The sequence below is a fragment of the Lepidochelys kempii genome, chromosome 18 (assembly GCF_965140285.1).
Source record: "Lepidochelys kempii isolate rLepKem1 chromosome 18, rLepKem1.hap1, whole genome shotgun sequence".
Taxonomy (NCBI): Eukaryota; Metazoa; Chordata; order Testudines; family Cheloniidae; genus Lepidochelys; species Lepidochelys kempii.
The window spans coordinates 4107252-4135179 of record NC_136397.1 but is presented as its reverse complement, the minus strand read 5'-3'; the positions used below and the strand labels follow the sequence as shown (position 1 = coordinate 4135179).

General features: G+C 46.7%; 1 protein-coding gene across 5 annotated transcripts in view; it reads right to left on the bottom strand.

Annotated features, from left to right (window-relative positions):
* Positions 1 to 27928, bottom strand: part of CCDC30 (coiled-coil domain containing 30) — a 137710-nt gene that overhangs the window by 96851 nt on the left and 12931 nt on the right. The window lies entirely within an intron of this gene.

Below are 27928 nucleotides of genomic sequence, written 5' to 3'. Positions count from 1 at the left end.
GACCCCCAGCTTGGGTCCTCAACATGGTTCAGCATGTTAGATCCACAGCATAGACCTCTACCACTTGAACTAATACACAGTCTAAGAAGTCAGGCTATTATCCTCTATGTAGACCAGTCACTAGAGGAGGATGAGTTATACTTTGCCATTGAGTTTCATGCCTATTTGTTGACCACAGAGGAACGTAGAGATGAGGACTCCTGGGCTCAATTCCAGGTTTGGTAGGGGAGTGTTCTCTAATGGTTATGGACCCTTCTACCCCTGGGTTCCTAGCCCACCTCTGTCCCAATTCTGTCTTCCTCCCCCTCTGCCCTATCCATCAGCTCCAAGCCCTGTCCCCCTCTCCCTCTGCTCCTATCCACCACCTCCTGTTCGCATTTGTCTCCCTGCTCCAGTTCCTTCAACATTCTCTTCCCTGCCGGCTCCAGTTTCTCACCCCTCTACATTCCAGTGTGGTTGCTTCTTTCCCTTCTTCTGTACTGTCTGGATGCCAGCAACCCTGACCTGTCAGTAGGAACAACTGCAGGGAAATTCCTGCTCAGCCCCTGCACCCCCAGGATGCATAATGCTCAGTCTCTCTATGGGGATGATGCGTGCACAATCTGGTGACACACAGCAGATGTGAGGGAATGGAGCATGCTCATTGCAGACAAACTCTTGAGAGAAGTTAGCTGCTGAACTCTAACAATCTGTGTGTGTGCAAACTGAGATTTTTTTGGAGGTTTATACCTCGGCCACATTTGGGCAAATTTTCATGGGGACAGCAAAAGGCATGCCCCTGACACCTGGATGACCCCCTGCCAAATGTAAGTCTCTGTTCCAAAGCACAGAGGTGTTATAGCTTCTCAGCAAAGCAGCTGTAAGAATTTTTAACACAGGTAAACACTGTATTTTCCCTAACCTCATTGTCAGAAACAGCCACTTTTAGCGGAAACTTCCTTTAAAAGGCTCTGCCCAAGGGTGACACCAAGCATGGAAAACTTTAGCCCAAATGGATCATTTGGCAAAGTTATAAGCAACTGAAAATACAGCCTCATAATGCGAAGTGTCAGGCAACCTCAGTAACAGGTGGTGTTACCAGCTCCACCTGAATATTCAATAAACCAAACATCACATAAAAAAAATGCTGGTTCAAACGATCTGAGATCTGGCACACATCAGTGCGCACGGCACATATGCTGCTGCTCAGGGCTGGACTAAAGAGTTTTGGGGCACTGTGCACTACAGAAATTGGGGGCCCCCACCATCACTCAGATTTAGCCTGACTGCCCCAAACCTGAGCAGTGCTGCAACCCCACACTAGCTCTGCTCCAGCTGCTGCCAGCCCTGCACAGCATTAACTGAGGCTGCTCAGCAAAGTGCCCTTGCCCCACACACTGAATGCCCCTCGCACCCCACAGATACCCCAACAACCCTCCACCAGGCCCAACGTATCCTGACAGTCCCCATACACATCGTAGCAACGCTGACATACAGCCCACTCACCGTACAGCCCCAATCCCTGAGCCCACAGCCCCCAACATCCCAGCTCCCAACCCCACCACCACCAGTATCCCCTGCTCGTCCCCAGCCCCTCAACATTCCTGACTCACCCCATAGGCCACCAACAACTTGCTCCCCACTCCAAGACCTTCCTGGCCACTCATCGGCGCCCCCTCAGCTCAGCGCTCTGCTTCTCTCCTGAGCTAGGATGGCTCCTCCTGATCCCAGCGGCTCCACTCGCTCCCATTGCCCGCCCCACATTCATACACCATAGGCCAAGTTTGAGTGAGTGGCTTTGCCTGGTTGCCTGCCCCCAGCCCATGATGACAGAGAGGCGACCAGCCAAGCCTGAGTGGTGCTGCGACTCAGAAGAACATAAGAATGGCCATACTGGGTCAGACCAAAGGTCCATCCAGCCCAGTATCATGTCTACCGACAGTGGCCAATGCCAGGTGTTCCAGAGGGAGTGAACCTAACAGGTAGTGATCTAGTGATCTCTCTCCTGCCATCCATCTCCACCCTCTGACAAACAGAGGCTAGGGACACCATTCCTTACTCATCCTGGCTAATAGCCATTAATGGGCTTAACTTCCATGAATTTATCAAGTTCTCTTTTAAACCCTGTTATAGTCCTAGTCTTCACAACCTCCTCAGGCAAGGAGTTCCACAGGTTGACTGTGCGCTGAGTGAAGAAGAACTTCCTTTTATTTGTTTTAAACCTGCTACACATTAATTTCATTTGGTGGTCCCTAGTTGTTACATTATGGGAACAAGTAAATAACTTTTCCTTATTCCTTTTCTCCACACATGATTTTATATACCTCTATCATATCCCCCCTTAGGGTATGTCTACACTATGAAATTAGGTCGAATTTATAGAAGTCGTTTTTTTAGAAATCGGTTTTATATATTCGAGTGTGTGTGTCCTCACAGAAAATGCTCTAAGTGCATTAAGTGCATTAACTCAGCAGAGTGCTTCCACAGTACCGAGGCTAGAGTCAACTTCCAGAGTGTTGCACTGTGGGTAGCTATCCCACAGTTCCCGCAGTCTCCACTGCCCATTGGAATTCTGGGTTGAGATCCCAATGCCTGATGGGGCTAAAACATTGTCGCGGGTGGTTCTGGGTACATATTGTCAGGCCCCCGTTCCCTCCCTCCCTCCGTGAAAGCAAGGGCAGACAATTGTTTCGTGCCTTTTTTCCTGAGTTACCTGTGCAGACGCCATACCATGGCAAGCATGGAGCCCGCTCAGGTAACCGTCACCGTATGTCTCCTGGGTGCTGGCAGACGTGGTACTGCATTGCTACACAGTAGCAGCAACCCATTGCCTTGTGGCAGCAGATGGTGCAATAGGACTGGTAGCCGTCATCGTCATATCCGAGGTGCTCCTGGTCACCTGTGTGAGGTCGATCAGGAGCACCTGGACAGACATGGGCGCAGGGACTAAATCTGGAGTGACTTGATCAAGTCATTCTCTTTAGTCCTGCAGTCAGTCCTATTGAACCATCTTATGGTGAGCAGGCAGGCGTTATGGATTGCTAGCAATCCTATTGCATCATCTTCTGCCGGGCAGGCAAGAGATGAGGATGGCTAGCAGTTGTATTGTACCATCTTCTGCCGAGCAGCCCTGAGATGTGGATGGCATGCAGTCCTTCTGCACCGTCTGCTGCCAGCCAAAGATGTAAAAGATAGATGGAGTGTATCAAAACAAGAAATAGACCAGATTTGTTTTGTACTCATTTGCTTCCCCCTCCCCCCCCTGTCTAGGGGACTCATTCCTCTAGGTCACACTGCAATCACTCACAGAGAAGGTGCAGCAAGGTAAATCTAGCCATGTATCAATCAGAGGCCAGACTAACCTCCTTGTTCCAATAAGAACAATAGCTTAGGTGCACCATTTCTTATTGGAACCCTCCGTGAAGTCCTGCCTGAAATACTCCTTGATGTAAAGCCACCCCCTTTGTTGATTTTAGCTCCCTGAAGCCAACCCTGTAAGCCGTGTCGTCAGTCGCCCCTCCCTCCGTCAAAGCAATGGCAGACAACCGTTCCACGCCTTTTTTCTGTGCGGACGCCATACCAAGGCAAGCATGGAGGCCGCTCAACTCATTTTGGCAATTAGGAGCACATTAAACACCACACGCATTATCCAGCAGTATATGCAGCACCAGAACCTGGCAGAGCGATACCGGGCGAGGAGGCGACGTCAGCGCGGTCACGTGAGTGATCAGGACATGGACACAGATTTCTTTGAAAGCATGGGCCCTGCCAATGCATGCATCATGGTGCTAATGGGGCAGGTTCATGCTGTGGAACGCCGATTCTGGGCTTGGGAAACAAGCACAGACTGGTGGGACCGCATAGTGTTGCAGGTCTGGGACGATTCCCAGTGGCTGCGAAACTTTTGCATGCGTAAAGGCACTTCCATGGAACTTTGTGACTTGCTTTCCCCTGCCCTGAAGCGCATGAATACCAAGATGAGAGCAGCCCTCACAGCTGAGAAGCGAGTGGCGATAGCCCTGTGGAAGCTTGCAACGCCAGACAGCTACCGGTCAGTTGGGAATCAATTTGGAGTGGGCAAATCTACTGTGGGGGCTGCTGTGATGCAAGTAGCCCACGCAATCAAAGATCTGCTGATATCAAGGGTAGTGACCCTGGGAAATGTGCAGGTAACAGTGGATGGCTTTGCTGCAATGGGATTCCCTAACTGTGGTGGGGCCATAGACGGAACCCATATTCCTGTCTTGGCACCGGAGCACCAAGCCGGCGAGTACATAAACCGCAAGGGGTACTTTTCAATAGTGCTGTGAGCTCTGGTGGATCACAAGGGACGTTTCACCAACATCAACGTGGGATGGCCGGGAAAGGTACATGACACTCGCATCTTCAGGAACTCTGGTCTGTTTCAAAAGCTGCAGGAAGGGACTTTATTCCCAGACCAGAAAATAACTGTTGGGGATGTTGAAATACTGATAGTTATCCTTGGGGACCCAGCCTACCCCTTAATGCCATGGTTCATGAAGCCGTACACAGGCACCCTGGACAGTAGTCAGGAGCTGTTCAACTACAGGCTGAGCAAGTGCAGAATGGTGGTAGAATGTGCATTTGGACGTTTAAAAGCGCTCTGGCGCAATTTACTGACTCGCTTAGACCTCAGCGAAACCAATATTCCCACTGTTATTACTGCTTGCTGTGCGCTCCACAATATCTGTGAGAGTAAGGGGGAGACGTTTATGGCGGGGTGGGAGTTTGAGGTAAATCGCCTGGCTGCTGGTTACGCACAGCCAGATACCAGGGTGGTTAGAAGAGCACAGGAGGGCGCGGTACACATCAGAGAAGCTTTGAAAACCAGTTTCATGACTGGCCAGGCTACGGTGTGAAAGTTCTGTTTGTTTCTCCTTGATGAAACCCCCCGCCCCTTGGTTCACTCTACTTCCCTGTAAGCCAACCGCCCTCCCCTCCTCCCTTCGATCACCGCTTGCAGAGGCAATAAAGTCATTGTTGCTTCACATTCATGCATTCTTTATTCATTCATGACACAAATAGGGGGATGACTACCAAGGTAGCCAAGGAGGGGTGGTGGAGGAGGGAAGGAAAATGCCACACAGCACTTTAACCTTTAAAATTTATTGAATGCCAGCCTTCTGTTTTTTGGGCAATCCTCTGTGGTGGAGTGGCTGGTTGGCCGGAGGCCCCCCCCCCCACCGCGTTCTTGGGCGTCTGGGTGAGGAGGCTATGGAACTTGGGGAGGAGGGCGGTTGGTTACACAGGGACTGTAGTGGCAGTCTGTGCTCCAGCTGCCTTTGCTGCAGCTCACCCATACACTGGAGCATACTGGTTTGATCCTCCAGCAGCCTCAGCATTGAATCCTGCCTCCTCTCATCACGCTGCCGCCACCTTTCAGCTTCAGCCCTGTCTTCAGCCCGCCACCTCTCCTCCCGGTCATTTTGTGCTTTCCTGCACTCTGACATTATTTGCCTCCACGCATTCGTCTGTGCTCTGTCAGTGTGGGAGGACAGCATGAGCTCAGAGAACATTTCATCACGAGTGCGTTTTTTTTTCTTTCTAATCTTCACTAGCCTCTGGGAAAGAGAAGATCCTCTGAACATTGAAACACGTGCAGCTGGTGGAGAAAAAAAAAGGACAGCGGTATTTAAAAAGACACATTTTATAAAACAGTGGCTACACTCTTTCAGGGTAAACCTTGCTGTTAACATTACATACATAGCACATATGCTTTCGTTACAAGGTCGCATTTTGCCTCCCCCCACCACTTGGCTACCCCCTCAACCCTCCCCCCTCCCCATAGCTAACAGCGGGGAACATTTCTGTTCAGCCATAGGCAAACAGCCCTGCAGGAACGGTCTCCTCTGAGTGTCCCCTGAAGAAAAGCACCCTATTTCATCCTGGTGACCATGAATGATATCTCACTCTCCTGAGGATAACACAGAGAGATAAAGAACGGATGTTGTTTGAACGCCATCAAACATACACTGCAATGCTTTGTTGTACAATGATTCCCGAGTACGTGTTACTGGCCTGGAGTGGTAGTGTCCTACCATGGAGGACACAATAAGGCTGCCCTCCCCAGAAACCTTTTGCAAAGGCTTTGGGAGTACATCCAGGAGAGCCGCGAATGCCAGGGCAAATGCTCAAATAAATTGGTTAGTCTCTAAGGTGCCACAAGTACTCCTTTCCTTTCACATGCTTGCTTTTAAACCATGCATAGAATTTTAAAAGGTACACTCACCAGAGGTCCCTTCTCCGCCTGCCGGGTCCAGGAGGCAGCCTTGGGTGGGTTCGGGGGGTACTGGCTCCAGGTCCAGGGTGAGAAACAGTTCCTGGCTGTCGGGAAAACCGGTTTCTCCGCTTGCTTGCTGTGAGCTATCTACAACCTCATCATCATCATCTTCTTCGTCCCCAAAACCTGCTTCTATGTTGCCTCCATCTCCATTGAAGGAGTCAAACAACACGGCTGGGGTAGTGGTGGCTGAACCCCCTAAAATGGCATGCAGTTCATCATAGAAGCGGCATGTTTGGGGCTCTGACCCGGAGCGGCCGTTCGTCTCTCTGGTTTTCTGGTAGGCTTGCCTCAGCTCCTTAAGTTTCATGCAGCACTGCTTCGAGTCCCTGTTATGGCCTCTGTCCTTCATGCCCTGGGAGATTTTGACAAAGGTTTTGGCATTTCGAAAACTGGAACGGAGTTCTGATAGCACGGATTCCTCTCCCCATACAGCGATCAGATCCCGTACCTCCCGTTCAGTCCATGCTGGAGCTCTTTTGCGATTCTGGGACTCCATCATGGTCACCTCTGCTGATGAGCTCTGCATGGTCACCTGCAGCTTGCCACGCTGGCCAAACAGGAAATGAGTTTCAAAAGTTCGTGGTTCTTTTCCTGTCTACCTGGCCAGTGCATCTGAGTTGAGAGTGCTGTCCAGAGCGGTCACAATGGAGCACTCTGAGATAGCTCCCGGAGGCCAATACCGTCGCATTGTGTCCACAGTACCCCAAATTTGACCCAGCAAGGCTGATTTAAGCGCTAATCCACTTGTCGGGGTGGAGTAAGGAAATCAATTTTAAGAGCCCTTTAAGTCGAAATAAAGGGCTTCATCGTGTGGACGGGTGCAGGTTTATATTGATTTAACACTGCTAAATTTGACCTAAAGTCCTAGTGTAGACCAGGGCCAAGTCTGCTCTTTTCCAAGCTGAAAAGTCCTAGCCTCTTTAATCTCTCCTCATATGGGACCCGTTCCAAACCCCCAATCATTTTAGTTGCCCTTTTCTGAACCTTTTCTAATGCCAGTATATCTTTTTTGAGACGAGGGGACCACATCTGTACACACTATTCAAGATGTGGGCGTACCATGGATTTATATAAGGGCAATAAGATATTCTCTGTCTTACTCCTTTTTTAATGATTCCTAACATCCCGTTTGCTTTTTTGACTGCCGCTGCACACTGCATGGACGTCTTCAAAGAACTATCCACAATGACTCCAAGATCTTTCTCCTGATTAGTTGTAGCGAAATTAGCCCCCATCATACTGTATGTACAGTTGGGGTTATTTTTTCCAATGTGCATTAGTTTACATTTATCCACATTAAATTTCATTTGCCATTTTGTTGCTCAATCACTTAGTTTTGAGATACGTTTTTGAAGTTCTTCACAGTCTTCTTTGGTCTTAACTATCTTGAGCAGTTTAGTATCATCTGCAAACTTTGCCACCTTGCTGTTTACCCCTTTCTCCAGATCATTTATGAACAGGTTGAATAGGATTGGTCCTAGGACTGACCCTTGGGGAACATCACTAGTTATCCTCTCCATTCTGAAAATTTACCATTTATTCCCACCCTTTGTTCCCTGTCTTTTAACCAGTTCTCAATCCATAAAAGGATCTTCCCTCTTATCCCATGACAACTTAATTTACTTAAGAGCCTTTGGTGAGGGACCTTGTCAAAGGCTTTCTGGAAATCTAAGGACACTATGTCCACTGGATCCCCCTCGTCCACATGTTTGTTGACCCGCTCAGAGAACTCTAATAGATTAGTAAAACACAATCTCCCTTTACAGAAACCGTGTTGACTTTTGCGCAACAATTTATGTGTCTGACAATTTTATTCTTTACTATTGTTTCAAATAATTTGCCCGGTACTGACATTAGACTTACTGGTCTGTAATTACAGGTTTCAGAGTAACAGCCGTGTTAGTCTGTATTCACAAAAAGAAAAGGAGTACTTGTGGCACCTTAGAGACTAACCAATTTATTTGAGCATAAGCTTTCGTGAGCTACAGCTCACTTCATCAGATGCATACTGTGGAAACTGCAGAAGACATTATATACACAGAGACCATGAAACAATACCTCCTCCCATCCCACTCTCCTGCTGGTAATAGCTTATCTAAAGTGATAACTCTCCTTACAATGTGTATGATAATCAAGGTTGGCCATTTCCAGCACAAATCCAGGTTTTCTCACCCCCCCACCCCCATACACACACAAACTCACTCTCCTGCTGGTAATAGCTCATCCAAAGTGACCACTCTCCCTACAATGTGCATGATAATCAAGGTTGGCCATTTCCAGCAAATCCAGATTTTCTCACCCACCCCCCCACGCAAACACACAAACTCACTCTCCTGCTGGTAATAGCTCATCCAAAGTGACCACTCTCCCTACAATGTGCATGATAATCAAGGTTGGCCATTTCCAGCAAATCCAGATTTTCTCACCCCCCCCCCACGCAAACACACAAACTCACTCCCCTGCTGGTAATAGCTCATCCAAACTGACCACTCTCCTTACAATGTGTATGATAATCAAGGTGGGCCACTTCCAGCATAAATCCAAGTTTAACCAGAACGTCTGGGGGGGGGGGGGGCGGAGGGGTAGGAAAAAACAAGGGGAAATAGGCTACCTTGCATAATGCCTTAGCCACTCCCAGTCTCTATTTAAGCCTAAATTAATAGTATCCAATTTGCAAATGAATTCCAATTCAGCAGTTTCTTGCTGGAGTCTGGATCTGAAGTTTTTCTGTTGTAAGATAGCGACCTTCATGTCTGTAATTGCGTGACCAGAGAGATTGAAGTGTTCTCCAACTGGTTTATGAATGCTATAATTCTTGACATCTGATTTGTGTCCATTTATTCTTTTACGTAGAGACTGTCCAGTTTGACCAATGTACATGGCAGAGGGGCATTGCTGGCACATGATGGCATATATCACATTGGTGGATGTGCAGGTGAACGAGCCTCTGACAGTGTGGCTGATGTGATTAGGCTCTGTGATGGTGTCCCCTGAATAGATATGTGGGCATAGTTGGCAACGGGTTTTGTTGCAAGGATAGGTTCCTGGGTTAGTGGTTCTGTTGTGTGGTATGTGTGATGTGGCCAGGATGGTGTATTCAGGAAGATCACCGATGGATTGTAGTTTCCTCAGGTAGTCAGTGGTGTCTCGAAGATAACTGGGAGCGCTGGTAGAGTAGGGCCTGAGGAGGGAGTCTACATAGCCAGACAATCCTGCTGTCAGGGTGCCAATGCCTGAGAGAATGGGGCGTCCAGGATTTCCAGGCTTATGGATCTTGGGTAGCAGACAGAATGCCTCCGGTCGGGGTTCCAGGGGTGTGTCTGTACAGATTTGCACGAACATGATACAGTTCTGTGGTGACCTAGAATTCTATTTTTGACGTCTCTGACTCAAGGAATATTTCCAACACACCTCTGAACAACATATTAATCCACAGAGACCTTCCTACCAACACTACAAAAACAAGGATTCTAGATGGACTCCTCCTGAAGGTCGAAACAACAGACTGGACTTCTACATAGAGTGCTTCCACCGACGTGCACGGGCTGAAATTGTGGAAAAGCAGCATCACTTGCCCCATAACCTCAGCCGTGCAGAACACAATGCCATCCACAGCCTCAGAAACAACTCTGACATCATAATCAAAAAGGCTGACAAAGGAGGTGCTGTTATCATCATGAATAGGTCGGACTATGAACAAGAAGCTGCTTGGCAGCTCTCCAACACCACTTTCTACAAGCCTCTGATCCCACTGAGAGTTACCAAGAGAAACTACAGCATTTGCTCAAGAAACTCCCTGAAAAAGCACAAGAACAAATCTGTACAGACACACCCCTGGAACCCCGACTGGAGGCATTCTATCTGCTACCCAAGATCCATAAACCTGGAAATCCTGGATGCCCCATCATCTCAGGCATTGGCACCCTGACAGCAGGATTGTCTGGCTATGTAGACTCCCTCCTCAGGCCCTATGCTACCAGCACTCCCAGCTATCTTCGAGAAACCACTGACTTCCTGAGGAATCATAGAATCATAGGATGTCAGGGTTGGAAGGGACCTCAGAAGGTCATCTAGTCCAACCCCCTGCTCAAAGCAGGACCAATCCCCAATTTTTGCCCCAGATCCCTAAATGGACTCCTCAAGGATTGAACTCACAACCCTGGGTTTAGCAGGCCAATGCTCAAACCACTGAGCTATCCCTCCCCCAACTACAGTCCATCGGTGATCTTCCTGAATACACCATCCTGGCCACTATGGATGTAGAAGCCCTCTACACCAACACTCCACACAAAGATGGACTACAAGCCGTCAAGAACAGTATCCCCGATAATGTCACAGCAAACCTGGTGGCTGAACTTTGTGACTTTGTCCTTACCCATAACTATTTCACATTTGGGGACAATGTATATCTTCAAATCAGCGGCACTGCTGTGGGTATCCGCATGGCCCCACAGTATGCCAACATTTTTATGGCGGACTTAGAACAATGCCTCCTCAGCTCTCGTTCCCTAACGCCCCTACTCTACTTGCGCTATATTGATGACATCTTCATCATCTGGACCCATGGAAAAGAAGCCCTTGAGGAATTCCACCATGATTTCAACAATTTCCATACCACCATCAACCTCAGCCTAGACCAGTCCACGCAAGAGATCCACTTCCTGGACACTACAGTGATAATAAGCGATGGTCACATAAACACCACCCTATACCGGAAACCTACTGACTGCTATTCCTACCTACATGCCTCCAGCTTTCACCCAGACCACACCACACGATCCAACATCTACAGCCACGCTCTACGATACAACCGCATTTCCTCCAACCCCTCAGACAGAGACAAACACCTACAAGATCTCTATCAAGCGTTCTTACAACTACAATACCCACCTGCGGAAGTGAAGAAACAGATTGATAGAGCCAGAAGAGTTCCCAGAAGTCACCTACTACAGGACAGGCCTAACAAAGAAAATAACAGAACACCACTAGCCGTCACCTTCAGCCCCCAACTAAAACCCCTCCAACGCATTATTAAGGATCTACAATCTATCCTGAAGGATGACCCAACACTCTCACAAATCTTGGGAGACAGGCCAGTCCTTGCCTACAGACCGCCCCCCAACCTGAAGCAAATACTCACTAGCAACCACACAACAGAACCACTAACCCAGGAACCTATGCTTGCAACAAAGCTTGTTGCCAACTGTGTCCACATATCTATTCAGGGGACATCATCATAGGGCCTAATCACATCAGCCACACTATCAGAGGCTCGTTCACCTGCACATCTACCAATGTGATCTATGCCATCATGTGCCAGCAATGCCCCTCTGCCATGTACATTGGTCAAACTGGACAGTCTCTATGTAAAAGAATAAATGGACACAAATCAGATGTTAAGAATTATAACATTCATAAACCAGTTGGAGAACACTTCAATCTCTCTGGTCACTCAATTACAGACCTAAAGGCCACAATATTACAACAAAAAGACTTCAAAAACAGACTCCAATGAGAGACTGCTGAATTGGAATTAATTTGCAAACTGGATACAATTAACTTAGGCTTGAATAGAGACTGGGAGTGGATGTGTCATTACACAAAGTAAAACTATTTCCCCATGTTTATTTCCCCACCCCCACTGCTCCTCAGACGTTCTTGTTAACTGCTGGAAATGGCCCACCTTGATTATCACTAAAAAAGGTTCTCCCCCGCTTCCCCCCCCCCCGCTCTCCTGCTGGTAATAGCTCATCTTAAGTGATCACTCTCCTTACAGTGTGCATGATAAACACTCATTTTTTCATGTTCTGTGTGTATATAAATCTCCTCATTGTATTTTCCACTGAATGCATCCGATGAAGTGAGCTGTAGCTCATGAAAGCTTATGCTCAAATAAATTAGTTAGTTTCTAAGGTGCCACTAGTACTCCTTCTCTTTAAGCTCTTTGGGTCTATCTATTTAGCTTACCAAGGAGAAGGTTAAGAGGTGACATTACTAAAGTTCATAAATATTTAATAATGGGCTCTTCGGTCTAGTAGGGAAAGTATCATGTACATCTAGAAGCTGAAGCTACACAAATTCAGCTGGGAAATAAGGTGTACATTTTTAACGGTGAGAGTAATTAACCACTGGAACAATTTACCAATGATTGTGGTGGATCCTCCATCACTGACAATTTTAAAATCAAGATTGCATGTTGTTCTAAAAGCTGCCCTAGAAATAATTCTGGAGAAGTTTTATGGCCTGTGTTATACAGGAGGTCAGACTAGATCATCTCACCCAAACGCTAGAAGGGCTGCTTGGGGTGAAAATAATTGCAGATATCCTCACTCTAGGTAAAGGGAGTAATGATAAAGAAGCTGAAAAAGACCATGACAGAAAGCTACAAGCTTCTCTACTGCAATGCAGGGACAAGATCATAAAACTCAAACAGCATGCCATGACATACATTGGACTTTGCTCACCGCGGCGGGACTGAATACAAATCCCAACAAGATCAAAGCAGTCAGAGACATGCCAGCTTCAGTGGATCAAAAAGTATACAGCTCTTCATAGGAATGATAGGTTTTCTGTTCACACCTGGCTCCAGTGAACCCATACATTGACTCTCAAAGCAGGATGTTGAGTGGGACTAGGCAGGTTCCCAACAGCAAACATTTGACATACTGAAACAAATGATAACAGATGCCCCTGTTGTGAAGTACTATCAATCAGGAGAGCCACTGATTCTCCAATGGGATGCATCAGAGAAAGGATTGGCTGTATTTCTTTTGCAGGAGCAGCTGGTCAGTTATCTCAGCAGAGACCTTCAGAGATTGAACAGGGGTAATGCCCAAATGGAAAAGGAGCTTCTGGCTGTGGTATTTGGAGTGAAGCAATTCCATCAGTGCCCCTATGACCACCCAGTTAAAAGTGCAATCCGACCACAAGTTTCACTTGCTCAACTCAGCCTGCACTCAGCTTCACTCTTGAAATAGATTAGTCTCTCTAGAAACAAAAGTATAGGTGTACTGCTTGTTTTGAGTTCTATTTTGCATTGTGCCTAGGTTTGGCATCAAAAACAAAATCCATTGAAAGGAAGCCTTCAAAAAGGGCAGTTTGCTTTGGCTTTGCAGCAGAGGGGGAAAAATTCATACATTTGAGTGCCTGGCCGGAAGCTACAATCTAGTCTCACCATCTGCTAGGACAGGCCAGAGAATTCCACCCAGGGATTCTTGCACTGAATCCAGTAATGTGTGGGTGGGCTTGCGCAGATCTTTGTAAACAAACACCAACATCCGGATTTAAAGACTCTATAGGATGGAGAATTTACCATTTGTGTTCTGGTTGTTATTCATCCTCACTTCAAAATTTGCTTCCTATTTCCAGTTCAGGATAGAAAATGAGTGAGACACTCGGAGCATGGCAGTAGGACAGGAATTGAGAGTGGCTGTGGCTCTTACATACTGTCACACTAAGCCTTTAGATCTGCAGTAGGTCATGTATGCAGCTCCACTGGTCATATCTCTTTAAATGGTCTTTGTCTCACCCCAGGGAGGTACAATTCTCAAAGGCAAGTCTTAGCAAGGGCCTCCTGTAAAGGAGCAGGAAAAGCTAAGGCAACCTCCTATTTTGTTTGATTATTTTTCTTTTGGTAAGTGGCATTTGACACAGAGCTCCATAAACTCAGTCTGGATACAATCCAGTATAACAATTTCATCCTACGCCTGAAGGCCAAATCAACTGCATGTTTCCACTCCACATTCTGCTGCCTGGTCTATCTACCCCATCGATGGAAAACACCCTGCGGTTTCCTGTTTGTCTCCTCCCTTGATTTTAAATTGCAGATTGTACAATGAATATACTACGGCCAAATGTGGCTGTCTTGCCATTTTTCTGCACTAAGTGCAGCAAAATGCTTTTTTATTTATTTTGCTGTTTAAAATACACCTGGCCGCATGTTCTAGATGCACATCTAAGAAATATGACAATGCTAACGCTACAGATTCCCAAGAAATTATAAACTCTTCCTCCCCCAGTAGCAGTTTCTGTAATCAGGATGATCACATGAACATTCACCCCACCCAGAAACTGCATACACCCAACTGCTAGATTGAGCTTCATCTTCAAAGAATTCATATTTGACCTAGAATAGAAATGATTGTTCAGAGGGTATTAGTGGAAAATAGGGGGGAGGGGTGTACCTTTAAATTTAGGACCAAAAGAGACAGTGACACTTCAGCCACAAAAGGACATATTAATCCCATATGAGATCTTTACACTTCTGTCTGGGACAAGGTCTCTCCGTGCTAATTCTAGGTTGAGCAAAGGATGATCTACAGCTAAGCTTTAGAGGGAGCCAAGGCATGGCCCTGGGTCTATGCCAGGCTTTCAGCTGAAATATTTTGCACTGGCACTGACTCAGGTACAGGTCTGCTTTTGGGGGCAATAATGGGGTGCTCTAGGTGGCCCACAGTGTTTCCAGCACTGCGCTGTCTAACCCTGCTTGGGTAAGAACGCCAGCATCTTGTCCGCACTAGGGCCCCCCCCCGCTGCTATCACTGCCAGAACTACTCTAATTTTAGTATGGGGGGGGGGCATTTTTCAGACTTAAAACCAGTGTAGACAGAGCTTCTCAGTTCAGGGAAGCTTCTGAAACCAAGCTTGTTTGTCTAGGAGAAGGGGGATGAATCCACATCCCAAAAGGAATGACCCCGTGACTGCCCCAGCCAGCTCCTTGGAATACTATGGGGTAGCTCACACACAGCGGAGATGGCCACTGAACTGGCTAGACAAATAGACCATGGCAAGTCTGCCTGAAAACAGAGAGGCCACGGGGGCTTATGGATGAGAAATGCTACTGAAAGAGAGAAGGTGCAGAAATAATGAGGTGTTGGGAGTCTCTGTGCCCTTCACTTTCCTTTTTTCTGTCCTTCCATCCCCCAAGGTCTCTGCTTCCCTCCTTACCCTCCCATCCCCACCTCCCAGTCTCTACTTCCCTTGCCTTAGTCATCGCGCACAGTGTCCAGGCCACCAACATGATCTCCCCTTTCATTGCACCCTACATAACCTCCCCCTTTGGTGTGCAATCTCTCCCCACTCCTGCTGAACCCCATCTATTATGGGGGTTCACTTGCACCTTTCCCTGAAGCAACTGGTGGTAGTCACTGTCTCAGACAAGACACTGGGTTAGAGGGACCAGTGGCCTGAACCAGTCTGGCCATTCCTATGTTCCTACGGTATTTGTATATCAGACAGGCATTCTTCTAATAGCCCAGCTGCAGAGTAGCCCCAGCAGTACGATTTGGAGTAGCCCAGATCCAACTACTCATAAATAGCAGCCTTCAAACCTGGGGTGGAGAAATGGCTCCTCCTCTTTTATAAAAAGAGCAGGAGTACTTGGGGCACCTTAGAGACTAACAATATACCTTTTAGTTCATGTACTGGTGCCCAGTTACTATTTTTAGATTTTAAACTCTTTGGGGCAGGGACTGTGTTTTCTTTACCTTTGTACTGCACCTAGTGCAACAACAATACACATAATGTAACAGTAATCAGCAGCGCGCCCAACAAAGGGAGCTGTAGCTCACGGAAGCTTCTGCTCAGATAAACGGGTTAGTCTCTAAGGTGCCACAAGTCCTCCTGTTCTTTTTAGTAATCAGCAATGTGATTGGCATTTTACAGTTACTGTTCTGTACATTTCTAAAGTAAAAATATAAAGCAACAGCTATTATTTACAGGGTTTGACATAGTGGAACAAGGTGTAATCACTTGAAATACTACATGCATACATTTGAAATGCATTCCCCCTCTCCCCCAAGAGAGAGGGCAATTAGGCAAAGGAATGATCTGCCTAGGCAGGTGGCTGGAGCAGGCCCTCTAGAAGCCTGCAAGGGGGACCTTGACAAAAAACTTGAGGGGCAAAGGAAACTTCTGCTCCTGAGGGGAGGCCTCTCCGAACCCATCAACTGTTATAAAAGGAACGACAAGTTAAATATTAGCAAGGTAGAGCTTAGCAGGAATTTGGAAGCAATTTGCCCCTGTGGAAACCAGGAAATCTGACTTGTAAGAAAATAACTCACCCAGACACACAGCTATTTTGGTTAGAAGCGTGACTTTTTACTGATATAGTTATACAGGTATAAGCCCTAGTATGGATGAATTGTACTGCTATAAGGGTGCCATCTACAAGTGTAATTTATTTCCCTCCCCAAATGGCAATAAGCTATGCCAGTATAAGCACTTTTGTTCCAATATAACTGAACCCAGACTAGGAGGGGTGCTACACAACTGGCATGGTTAAATTGTTGAACTGGGTATGCATAGGCAGGCTCTTAGGCTAGACCCCTCTACTTCTTCTCATGTTCACTTTTTAGACAAACTGCGATGTGCTCCTAATGAGAGCAGTGGAAACACGATGCTATAGTTGTCTCTCATAAAAGCTGTTGGTACCCCAGCACACAAACAATCGATCTGCCCTACAAAAACACTGAGCCTATTAGAAGAGAGCTGTTGAAATGGATTGCAAACTGCCTCAAGGACAGGAAACTGTTCACTGTGGAGAGAGAGATACTAAATGAGGTGCCCCCTAGGAGCAATAACTGAGCACAAAGCCAGCAGTAGCTGGATCCTGAGGATAACATAAGCTATGCCACAGCTTTATTTCTGTGGTTATAAGGGCAGTTTAATAGACCACTAACTGAATCACTGTGTTTTACTCTATCGCTTTAGAACTTTCGATTGATTTTTGTACCTGCCTCAGTCTCTAGCGTAGCTATTATTCATTTATTGGGACTTTCTTATGTAACCTTTCTGCCTGTCAGAGTTGGCAGCAACAAGGGCCGGGTTCAATATCTAGGGGATCCATTCCTATAACACAATGCAAAACTGGCTCGAGCCCCCACCCAGTGACCTGGGACAAATATATACCACCCCCGCTGGGCGCCTCCAAGAGGCAATACTTCCCCTCTCGCAAGCACAGAGTCTGAGTGTAGCAAAGCCATTTAATAACAGAGAGAAACAATGTGGCATTATGTTGGGGAAACACCACCAACAGGATTCACAACACAACCCATGAGCGAAAACCCACCCCAAGCAAATTGGGTCGTATCCTTTCCCTTTGGTTCTTGAGTCCAGCAACCCCAAATCACCCAAAGTTCCAAAAGTCCAATGACCCAAAAGTCTCTGTCCCTGGTCAGGGCAGCCCCAGAGTTTGAAAGTTTATCCACAGAGCTTTACCTCCCAACCTGGGTGGAGATCGGGGCAGGGGTGGGAAGAGAGGTAAGGGGCACATTACATGATCTGAAGCTGACCGCCCCACAGCTCCATAGGGCTCCGCTCCACTAGCTCTGCATCCCACAAGCAGCTCCCACCATCCCACAAATTGCTCCACAATCTATCTTCAGGCTCCCCCACTACTTAACACAACGCTCAGTGATTTCAGCTCTTAGTCAGTTCAGGTCTTTGGTGAATTCAGCTTGTAGTAGGGGAGCCTCAGTGCTGGTGCACCATTATTCCAAAGTGAGCTCAGCAGCCTGTAACTAGACTCCTAATAGAATCAAAATTAGCTCTGATATTCCACAGTGGAGAGAGAAGGAAGTGCGATTAGCATGTAAGGCCCTCACCAAGGGGCCCATGCCACCAAATATTAATACTTGTCCTCAGTCTCTCTCAATTCACAGAGTTTTGGAACCCATGACCCTTGCCTAGCAAGTGCTACTTAGTCGATGGTGAGTCCCTCCATCATAACAAAAGGCCAAGTACAGTTCCAAGCACAGTTCCCATAATCAGGGTAATAATTTATTCTTCCTGCCCCAATAACAGAGACACTGGGGTCCCACAGCAGCCAAAGTGACCATTTGGGCAGCTATGGCCTCATTCTAGGCGGGGTGGGTGTGCCTATGCAAATGAGATCGGCCCCTGAAGTTCTTTTCCACAACTTGCCACACCTCACCACCAGGTGTCAGGGTGGAGCTCATCCTGACTCTGCTTACACTTACAAGACCTGTTTTCTTCTCTATACATTTCTCTTCTTCACACAGGAGTCCAAGTTTCTGCTGTATCACATAGACCCTACGTTTTCACCAGTGAGTGATATCACCTGGTAAATACATTGTTAGAGGACCATTATACTTGCTTTGTACAATGTTCTACTCACCCAAAACCTTAATAACCAAAGAAATCCAAAGCTAGGGCATGACTATCAAACATTCCATACCACCTGCCCATCTTGTATGATACTGTCACTGACAGTACTTTCCCTTACACTTCCACTATGCACTCACATGACACTGCAAAACCTTAACACCCACAGCAGCAACAGGGTCAGTGATATGGTGAGCAAAGACCCAACTGTTTGTGACAAGAGTATAAGCCCTCAGTGTTCCCCTAACTTGCACCCTGACTGCCATGTCCCCTCTGGGCATTGTGACAGCCAGAGAATAACCGAAGTGTAGAAATACAGAAATGCCACAGTCCATCCCTAGAATACCCCCTGGTATCAAGGGCTTCTGCAGGGTTGGGGTGCAGAGACACTGGCTAGCTCTGTGACTGCCAAAGAGGACCCCAATGCTAGGGTTATGCCCAGGGCACTGTGGGCAGGATCCTTATGGCTGTTTTGTGGCCACCAATGAAGTGAGACCATTGTCCAGGGTGATGGGAACGTCCATTCTGATTCTTGCAAGTTAACTTGGCATCTCAAGACTTGTCTGCTTAGTGGTGCACTCCATGTGTTTACTGGCTCAGTATACAGAGGTGGGTGTACTCTGAATCATACTTATGGGCTGGGATTGGACCTTGTCATGGTCAGCACACCATCTCCTCTGTGCACAGATCTGGTCTTACCCAACTCCTCTCAAAGCAGAACTGATTGCCTTGCTCTGCTCTCAGACTGTCTAGGAGTACTCTGGTTTCAGAATTCTCTGCAGGAAAATACTGCAGCTGATCTACCAGGCCATTGTGGTCATCATTTTATCATTCGCCATCACAGGTCCCATGTTCACAGCATCTTTGGGTACAGCTGACAAACAGAGAGACCTGCACTCGTCGGGAGAAGCATTGCTTAGTTTAGCTGGTTGTGGCAAAGACTTTTTGCAGTATATGTCATGGCTAAGGTGAAGGCCAAGCTGTCTTCTTAGGTGATGTCTACACCACAGCCTAAGTTGGCAAAACTTATGTCACTCAGGGGTGTGCATATTCCAATGCCAGAGCAACATAAGTGTTTGCGTGCACAGCGCTATGTCGACAGGAGACATAACTTATGCTGCTCGTGGAGGTGGGTTTTTTATACTGACGGGACAGCTTTCTCCGGTCGGCATAGAGCGTCTTCACCAGACGTGCTTCAGCAGTGCAGCTGTACCGCAGCAGCGCTGTACGTATAGACACGGCCTTAGTTAGAATATCCATACAGCGTAGACCAGTGGAACTGTCTCATTCTAATCATTGCCCTGTCTTGGGCCTTCCATTTTGGTGAAGGAGAGAGAAAAAATTGTGCAGAAGTAGCTCTATGACTGTCTGGAAGCTTTTAATATACTTGACTGATCTGTGGTCTGGTTACAGTCTGTGGGAGCCACGTATACTGTGTGGAGGATGCTGGAGCTTGGAACTCTTGATGGAGCTCCAGAGAATGGAGTCAGGATCATCCATTTGCTCCAGCTGGTGCTGGAGGAAACTAGGTGGTAAAGCAGTGTTTATAGGAATGGGGTGGGAATGGTGGTTGTAGCAAGCAGGCATTGTTTTGTGGATTGGTCTAGATACTGACAATTACTGGCAGTATGTGGACAATATTGATTTTAATTATGTTTTACTGATGTAAATGCAGGCTTAGACAGTGAGTGCATGTTATCAATAAATATCCCAGGAGCTGCAGCAACTGCTTTAGTTAAGATTGCATAATAGTTTCCATACATAAGAATTATTTGCATAACAGTGACATCGCAGCCCAAGCCGCTGATAACACTCTCGCAAAAAGAAATATATAGAAACTAGGTAAAACTGAAGTTTAACTGGTTTCAGAGTAACAGCCGTGTTAGTCTGTATTCGCAAAAAGAAAAGGTGCCACAAGTACTCCTTTTCTTTTTTTGAAGTTTAACTGGAACCCACATAGATTTCTGGGGAATTCTGCACATAAACCAGCAAGCCCGCCCTCCCCCCCCAAAAAATTAACCCACTGATAGAAGCTTCGCTCACTCTGCTGGTTACACAAATGGCTTCCTACTCACAGCCTAATACTAACACCCTTGGAAATCTTAAAAAGCAAGAAAGCCATCCGTTCAGATGATGGAAGCAAAGTCACAATGAGAAGAGAGAAAGATGTGTTATCATCTACTAGATTCATCAGAATGCATCCAATGAAGTGAGCTGTAGCTCACGAAAGCTTATGCTCAAATAAATTTGTTAGTCTCTAAGGTGCCACAAGTACTCCTTTTCTTTTTGCAAATACAGACTAACACGGCCGCTACTCTGAAACCTAGATTTATGTTGTTTGTCTGCCATCTAGTGGAGAAAAGACAGGGGAGGGAATGCCAATTCAGTGAAAATATTCTCAGCAAAATAGCGTTGCAATCCCATGGCCATAGGTCACTAATGATTTAAAAGACTTGGTGACCAAGATCTTTTTAAAAGTGATATTTTGGGTGCCCAGAGACACCTTAAAAAGGCTCTATTTTCAGAGACAGCTGAGCACCCACTCTTTGAAAATCAGGCCCTTCAAGGTGTCAGGTTGGGCTTTCAAAATCACTGATCAATTTTTAAAGTCTTGGCCCTTGATTTTCAAGTACTGAACAACTCAGAGTGAATATCAAAAAGCACAGCAAGAAATATAAAGACAGGGTAAATTCCAAGCAAATAAACCTACAGTTAATTTAGTACAAGGTTCAGAAAACAAGTGCTTAAAAGTTACAAAATTTCAAATATAAACTGAGAACACACAACCTTAGCTCTGCCCAGTAATGCAGAAATACTTTCAACCCTTGTTGCTGGTGATACTCAATCAGGGCAGGGTGAGTCAATTTTATGTATTTTTTTAATTTAGAGAATATCACTAATAAAGCTTTAGAACAGTAAAAAGTGAAAGAATTCTAGAAATCCAATTTCCTTACTATTTATGCTGTTTATTCACTTTTTACATTTTGTTCAGATTGGATTATGGCAATCACAGAGTTTAAGGCCAGCAGGGACCATTAGATCACCTTGTCCAGTGGTTTTCGACCTGTGGTCTGTGTACCCCTGGGTCCACAAACTATGTCTAACTATGTCTGCAAAAAGTGCCTATAAAAATAAAGTTTCAGATCCCAGAAAAGGTATTCTGTTTTTCTGATCAATGAAAGTCTGTGAATATCTCCATCCACGGGTCAAAACCTTGGCAGTGTTGTCATTCTCATAGAAGCCCACAGTTTAGCACCCCTTCTCGCACTGCGTCAAATGCCGTGCTGAGCACATGCAGCATTTATAGCTGAATTCTGTTCAGTCAGTTTTCAGCTTAAGTCTTTTATGGTTGGGGTCTGTGGACCACAGGATGAATTTCCAAAGGGGTCCACACCTCCATTTGAAATTTTTTTAAGGGTCCGCAAATGAAAAAAAGTTGAAATCCAGTCTGACCTCCTGAATATCCGGTCCTTAGTACTGCAATGTTGAGGCTTCAAATCCTGCAGGGGAATATTTACTTGTTTAATAACAACTGTTTTCATTGGCATTTTTTAAAATTATGGAAACTTTCTGATTGTTTTTTTATAAAAACTCATTTCTTGTAGTACACTGTGACCCTGAGCCAGCCTCTCCCAGCTGGCCTGTAAGCTACCTCCTCCCAGCTCTGCTGAAACTGGCTGCAAAGGCCTCTCAAACAAACAAAACTTTGGGGGCATGTGGGGGGAGAACCCATCACGATGTAAGCAGTGTCAGGATGAGCTCCACCCTGACATCTGGTGGTGAGGTGTGGCAAGTTGTGGAAAAGAACTTCAGGGGCCGATCTCATTTGCATAGGCACACCCACCCCGCCTAGAATGAGGCCATAGCTGCCCAAATGGTCACTTTGGCTGCTGTGGGATCCCCAGTGTCTCTGTTATTGGGGCAAGAAGAATAAATTGTTATTACCCCGATTATGGGAACTGTGCTTGGAACTGTACTTGGCCTTTTGTTATGATGGAGGGACTCACCATCAACTAAGTAGCACTTGCTAGGCAAGGGTTATGGGTTCCAAACCTCTGTGAATTGAGAGAGACTGAGGACAAGCATTAATACTTGGTGGTATGGGCCCCTTGGTGAGGGCCTTACATGCTAATCGCACTTCCTTCTCTCTCCACTGTAGAATATCAGAGCTAATTTTGATTCTATTAGGAGTCTAGTTACAGGCTGCTGAGCTCACTTTGGAATAATGGTGCACCAGCACTGAGGCTCCCCTACTACAAGCTGAATTCACCAAAGAGCTGAACTGACTAAAAGCTGAAATCACTGAGTGTTGTGTTAAGTAGTGGGGGAGCCTAAAGATATATTGTGGAGCAGTTTGTGGGATGGCTGGAGTGCCTTGTGGACAGGCTGGTGGAGCAGTTCATAAGACAGTGGGAGTTGCTTGTAGGACACAGAGTGGAGCAGTTCGTGGGACGGTGGGTGTTGCTTGTGGGCCGCAGAGGAGAGCCGAGTGAAGCAGTTTGTGGGGCGACTAGCGGAGCAGGGCGAAGGCCTGTGGGGCGGTCAGCTTCAGATCATGTAATGTGCCCCCTACCTCTCTCTCTCTCTCCTCCACCCCCCATCTCCACCCAGGTTGGGAGGTAAAGCTCTGCAGATAAACTTTCAAACTCTGGGGCTGCCCTGACCAGGGACAGAGACTTTTGGGTCATTGGACTTTTGGGACTTTGGGTGATTTGGGGTTGCTGGACTCAAGAACCATAGTGAAAGGGCATGCCCCAATTTGCTTGGGGTGGGTTTTTTTTGCTCATGGGTTGTGTTATGAATCCTGTTGGTGGTGTTTCCCCAACATAATGCCACATTGTTTCTCTCTGTTATTAAAAGGCTTTTTGCTACACTCAGACTATGTGCTTGCGAGAGAGGAAGTATTGCCTCTTGGAGGCGCCCAGCGGGGGTGGTATATATTTGTCCCAGGTCACTGGGTGGGGGCTCAAGCCGGTTTGCATTGTGTTATTGGAATGGATCTCCAAGATATTGAACCCGGCCCTTGTTGCTACCAACTCTGACGGGCAGAAGGGTTACAACAAGAAAATGTTCTTTTCTCACCAGGAATCCCTGAGGGGGTGCTGTTTTTACAGTGCTCCTCCACAGCTTGGAAGCAAAGTCAAAGCAGCTTGGTCTTAGGGCTTGTCTACACTACCAGCCAGATCTATGGGCAGCGATCGATCCAGCGGGGGTCGACTTATTGTGTCTAGTATAAACGCAATAAATCGACTGCCCATTGCTCTAGCGTCAACTCCGCTACTCCACGTCAACGAAACGTGCAAGGGGAAATCGATGGGAGAGCGTCTCCTGTCAACACACCACAGTGAAGACGCTGCTGTAAATAGATTTAAGTACGTCAACTTCAGCTATGTTATTCATAAAAAGAAAAGGAGTACTTGTGGCACCTTAGAGACTAACCAATTTATTTGAGCATAAGCTTTCATGAGCTACAGCTCACTTCATCGGATGCATACTGTGGAAACTGCAGAAGATGTTTGTTTTTATACACACAAATCATGAAAAAATGGGTGTTTATCACTACAAAAGGTTTTCTCTCCCCCCACCCCACTCTCCTGCTGGTAATAGCTTATGTAAAGTGATCACTCTCCTTACAATGTGTATGATAATCAAGGTGGGCCATTTCCAGCACAAATCCACGGTTTAACAAGAATGTCTGAGGAAGAGGGGGAGTGGGAGGAGGGTTAGGAAAACAAGGGGAAATAGGCTTGAATAGAGACTGGGAGTGACTAAGTCATTATGCAAGGTAACCTATTTCCCCTTGTTTTCCTCCCCCCGCTTCCTCAGACATTCTTGTTAAACCCTCAGATCAGCGGCACTACTATGGGTACCCGCATGGCCCCAGAGTATGCCAACATTTTTATGGCTGATTTAGAACAATGCTTCCTCAGCTCTCGTCCCCTAAAGCCCCTACTCTACTTGCGCTATATCGATGACATCTTCATCATCTGGACCCATGGAAAAGAAGCCATGTCTAGTTGGCAGCCGGTATCAAGTGGAGTGCCCCAAGGGTCGGTCCTGGGGCCGGTTTTGTTCAATATCTTCATAAATGATCTGGAGGATGGTGTGGATTGCACTCTCCGCAAATTTGCAGATGATACTAAACTGGGAGGAGTGGTAGATACGCTGGAGGGGAGGGATAGGATACAGAAGGACCTAGACAAATTGGAGGATTGGGCCAAAAGAAATCTGATGAGGTTCAATAAGGATAAGTGCAGGGTCCTGCACTTAGGACGGAAGAACCCAATGCACAGCTACAGACTAGGGACCGAATGGCTAGGCAGCAGTTCTGCGGAAAAAGACCTAGAGTGGAAGAGAAGCTGGATATGAGTCAACAGTGTGCCCTTGTTGCCAAGAAGGCCAATGGCATTTTGGGATGTATAAGTAGGGGCATAGCGAGCAGATCGAGGGACGTGATCGTTCCCCTCTATTCAACATTGGTGAGGCCTCATCTGGAGTACTGTGTCCAGTTTTGGGCCCCACACTACAAGAAGGATGTGGATAAATTGGAGAGAGTCCAGCGAAGGGCAACAAAAATGATTAGGGGTCTAGAACACATGACTTATGAGGAGAGGCTGAGGGAGCTGGGATTGTTTAGCCTGCAGAAAAGAATGAGGGGGGATTTGATAGCTGCTTTCAACTACCTGAAAGGGGGTTCCAAAGAGGATGGCTCTAGACTGTTCTCAATGGTAGCAGATGACAGAACGAGGAGTAATGGTCTCAAGTTGCAGTGGGGGAGGTTTAGATTGGATATTAGGAAAAACTTTTTCACTAAGAGGGTGGTGAAACACTGGAATGCGTTACCTAGGGAGGTGGTAGAATCTCCTTCCTTAGAGGTTTTTAAGGTCAGGCTTGACAAAGCCCTGGCTGGGATGATTTAACTGGGAATTGGTCCTGCTTCAAGCAGGGGGTTGGACTAGATGACCTTCTGGGGTCCCTTCCAACCCTGATATTCTATGATTCTATGATTCTAAGCCCTTGAGGAATTCCACCATGATTTCAACAACTTCCATCCCACCATCAACCTCAGCCTGGTCCAGTCCACACAAGAGATCCACTTCCTGGACACTACGGTGCTAATAAATGATGGTCACATAAACACCACCCTATACCGGAAACCTACTGACCGCTATTCCTACCTACATGCCTCCAGCTTTCACCCTGACCACACCACACGATCCATCGTCTACAGCCAAGCTCTGCGATACAACCGCATTTGCTCCAACCCCTCAGACAGACACAAACACCTACAAGATCTCTGTCAAGCTTTCTTACAACTACAATACCCACCTGCGGAAGTGAAGAAACAGATTGATAGAGCCAGAAGAGTTCCCAGAAGTTACCTACTACAGGACAGGCCTAACAAAGAAAATAACAGAACGCCACTAGCCGTCACCTTCAGCACCCAACTAAAACCCCTCCAACGCATTATTAAGGATCTACAACCTATCCCGAAGGATGACCCAACACTCTCACAAATCTTGGGAGACAGGCCAGTCCTTGCCTACAGACAGCCCCGCAACCTGAAGCAAATACTCACCAACAACCACATACCACACAACAGAACCACTAACCCAGGAACTTATCCTTGCAACAAAGCCCGTTGCCAACTGTGCCCACATATCTATTCAGGGGACACCATCATAGGGCCTAATAACATCAGCCACACTATCAGAGGCTCGTTCACCTGCACATCCACCAATGTGATATATGCCATCATGTGCCAGCAATGCCCCTCTGCCATGTACATTGGTCAAACTGGACAGTCTCTACGTAAAAGAATAAATGGACACAAATCAGATGTCAAGAATTATAACATTCATAAACCAGTCGGAGAACACTTCAATCTCTCTGGTCACGCAATCACAGACATGAAGGTCGCTATCTTAAAACAAAAAAACTTCAAATCCAGACTCCAGCGAGAAACTGCTGAATTGGAATTCATTTGCAAATTGGACACTATTAATTTAGGCTTAAATAGAGACTGGGAGTGGCTAAGTCATTATGCAAGGTAGCCTATTTCCCCTTGTTTTTTCCTACCCCTCCCCCAGACTTTCTGGTTAAACTTGGATTTAAACTTGGAGAGTGGTCAGTGTGGATGAGCTATTGCCAGCAGGAGAGAGAGTTTGTTTGTGTGTGTGTGTCCCCCGGGGGGGGGGGAGAAGGGGAGGGTGAGAGAGCCTGGATTTGTGCTGGACATGGCCCACCTTGATTACCATGCACATTGTAGGGAGAGTGGTCACTTTGGATGAGCTATTACCAGCAGGAGAGTGAGTTTGTGTGTGTATGGGGGTGGGGGGGGTGAGAAAACCTGGATTTGTGCTGGAAATGGCCCAACTTGATGATCACTTTAGATAAGCTATTACCAGCAGGACAGTGGGGTGGGAGGAGGTATTGTTTCATGATCTCTGTGTGTATATAATATCTGCTGCAGTTTCCACGGTATGCATCCGATGAAGTGAGCTGTAGCTCATGAAAGCTCATGCTCAAATAAATTGGTCAGTCACTAAGGTGCCACAAGTACTCCTTTTCTTACTGCATTATAATGGTTCTGCAAGAGGGGGGACCCTTCCATCCTTAACTATGAGATCCAGCTCTCCTTGTGGTCACTGCCCATACAAAAATAAGGGGAAAGTCCCGTGGACATGTGGGATACCTCACAGATTGCAAAGAGGAGATATGGCAATAACCTATCCCCATCTTTTGCATCTGTTTCCACAAGTTTCTGGAGCATTAATTTCAGGGTGCGGAGAAATCACTTCATCAGTTGGTCTGTGATACTGGTGGGTTTTACCTTCAGTAGCCACCAAACCTTTTAACATGTGGGACACAATGTTAATTCTCAGCCAGTAAGGATCTCTGTGGGCAACTCTACCCAGGAGAGCAGGGGTGGGCAACCTATGGCTCCAGAGCCACATTCGACTCTTCAGAAGTTAACATGTGGCTCCTTGTATAGGGACGTGATCGTTCCCCTCTATTCGACATTGGTGGAGTACTGTGTCCAGTTTTGGGCCCCACACTACAAGAAGGATGTGGAAAAATTGGAAAGAGTCCAGCGGAGGGCAACAAAAATGATTAGGGGTCTGGAACACATGACTTATGAGGAGAGGCTGAGGGAACTGAGATTGTTTAGTCTACGGAAGAGAAGAATGAGGGGGGATTTGATAGCTGCTTTCAACTACCTGAAAGTGGGTTCCAAAGAGGATGGCTCTAGGCTGTTCTCAGTGGTCGCAGATGACAGAACGAGGAGCAATGGTCTCAAATTGCAGTGGGGAAGATTTAGGTTGGATATCAGGAAAAACTTTTTCACTACGAGGGTGATGAAGCACTGGAATGCGTTACCTAGGGAGGTGGTGGAATCTCCTTCCCTAGAAGTTTTTAAGGTCAGGCTTGACAAAGCCCTGGCTGGGATGATTTAGGCGGGGATCGGTCCTGCTTTGAGCAGTGGGTTGGACTAGATGACCTCCTGAGGTCCCTTCCAAC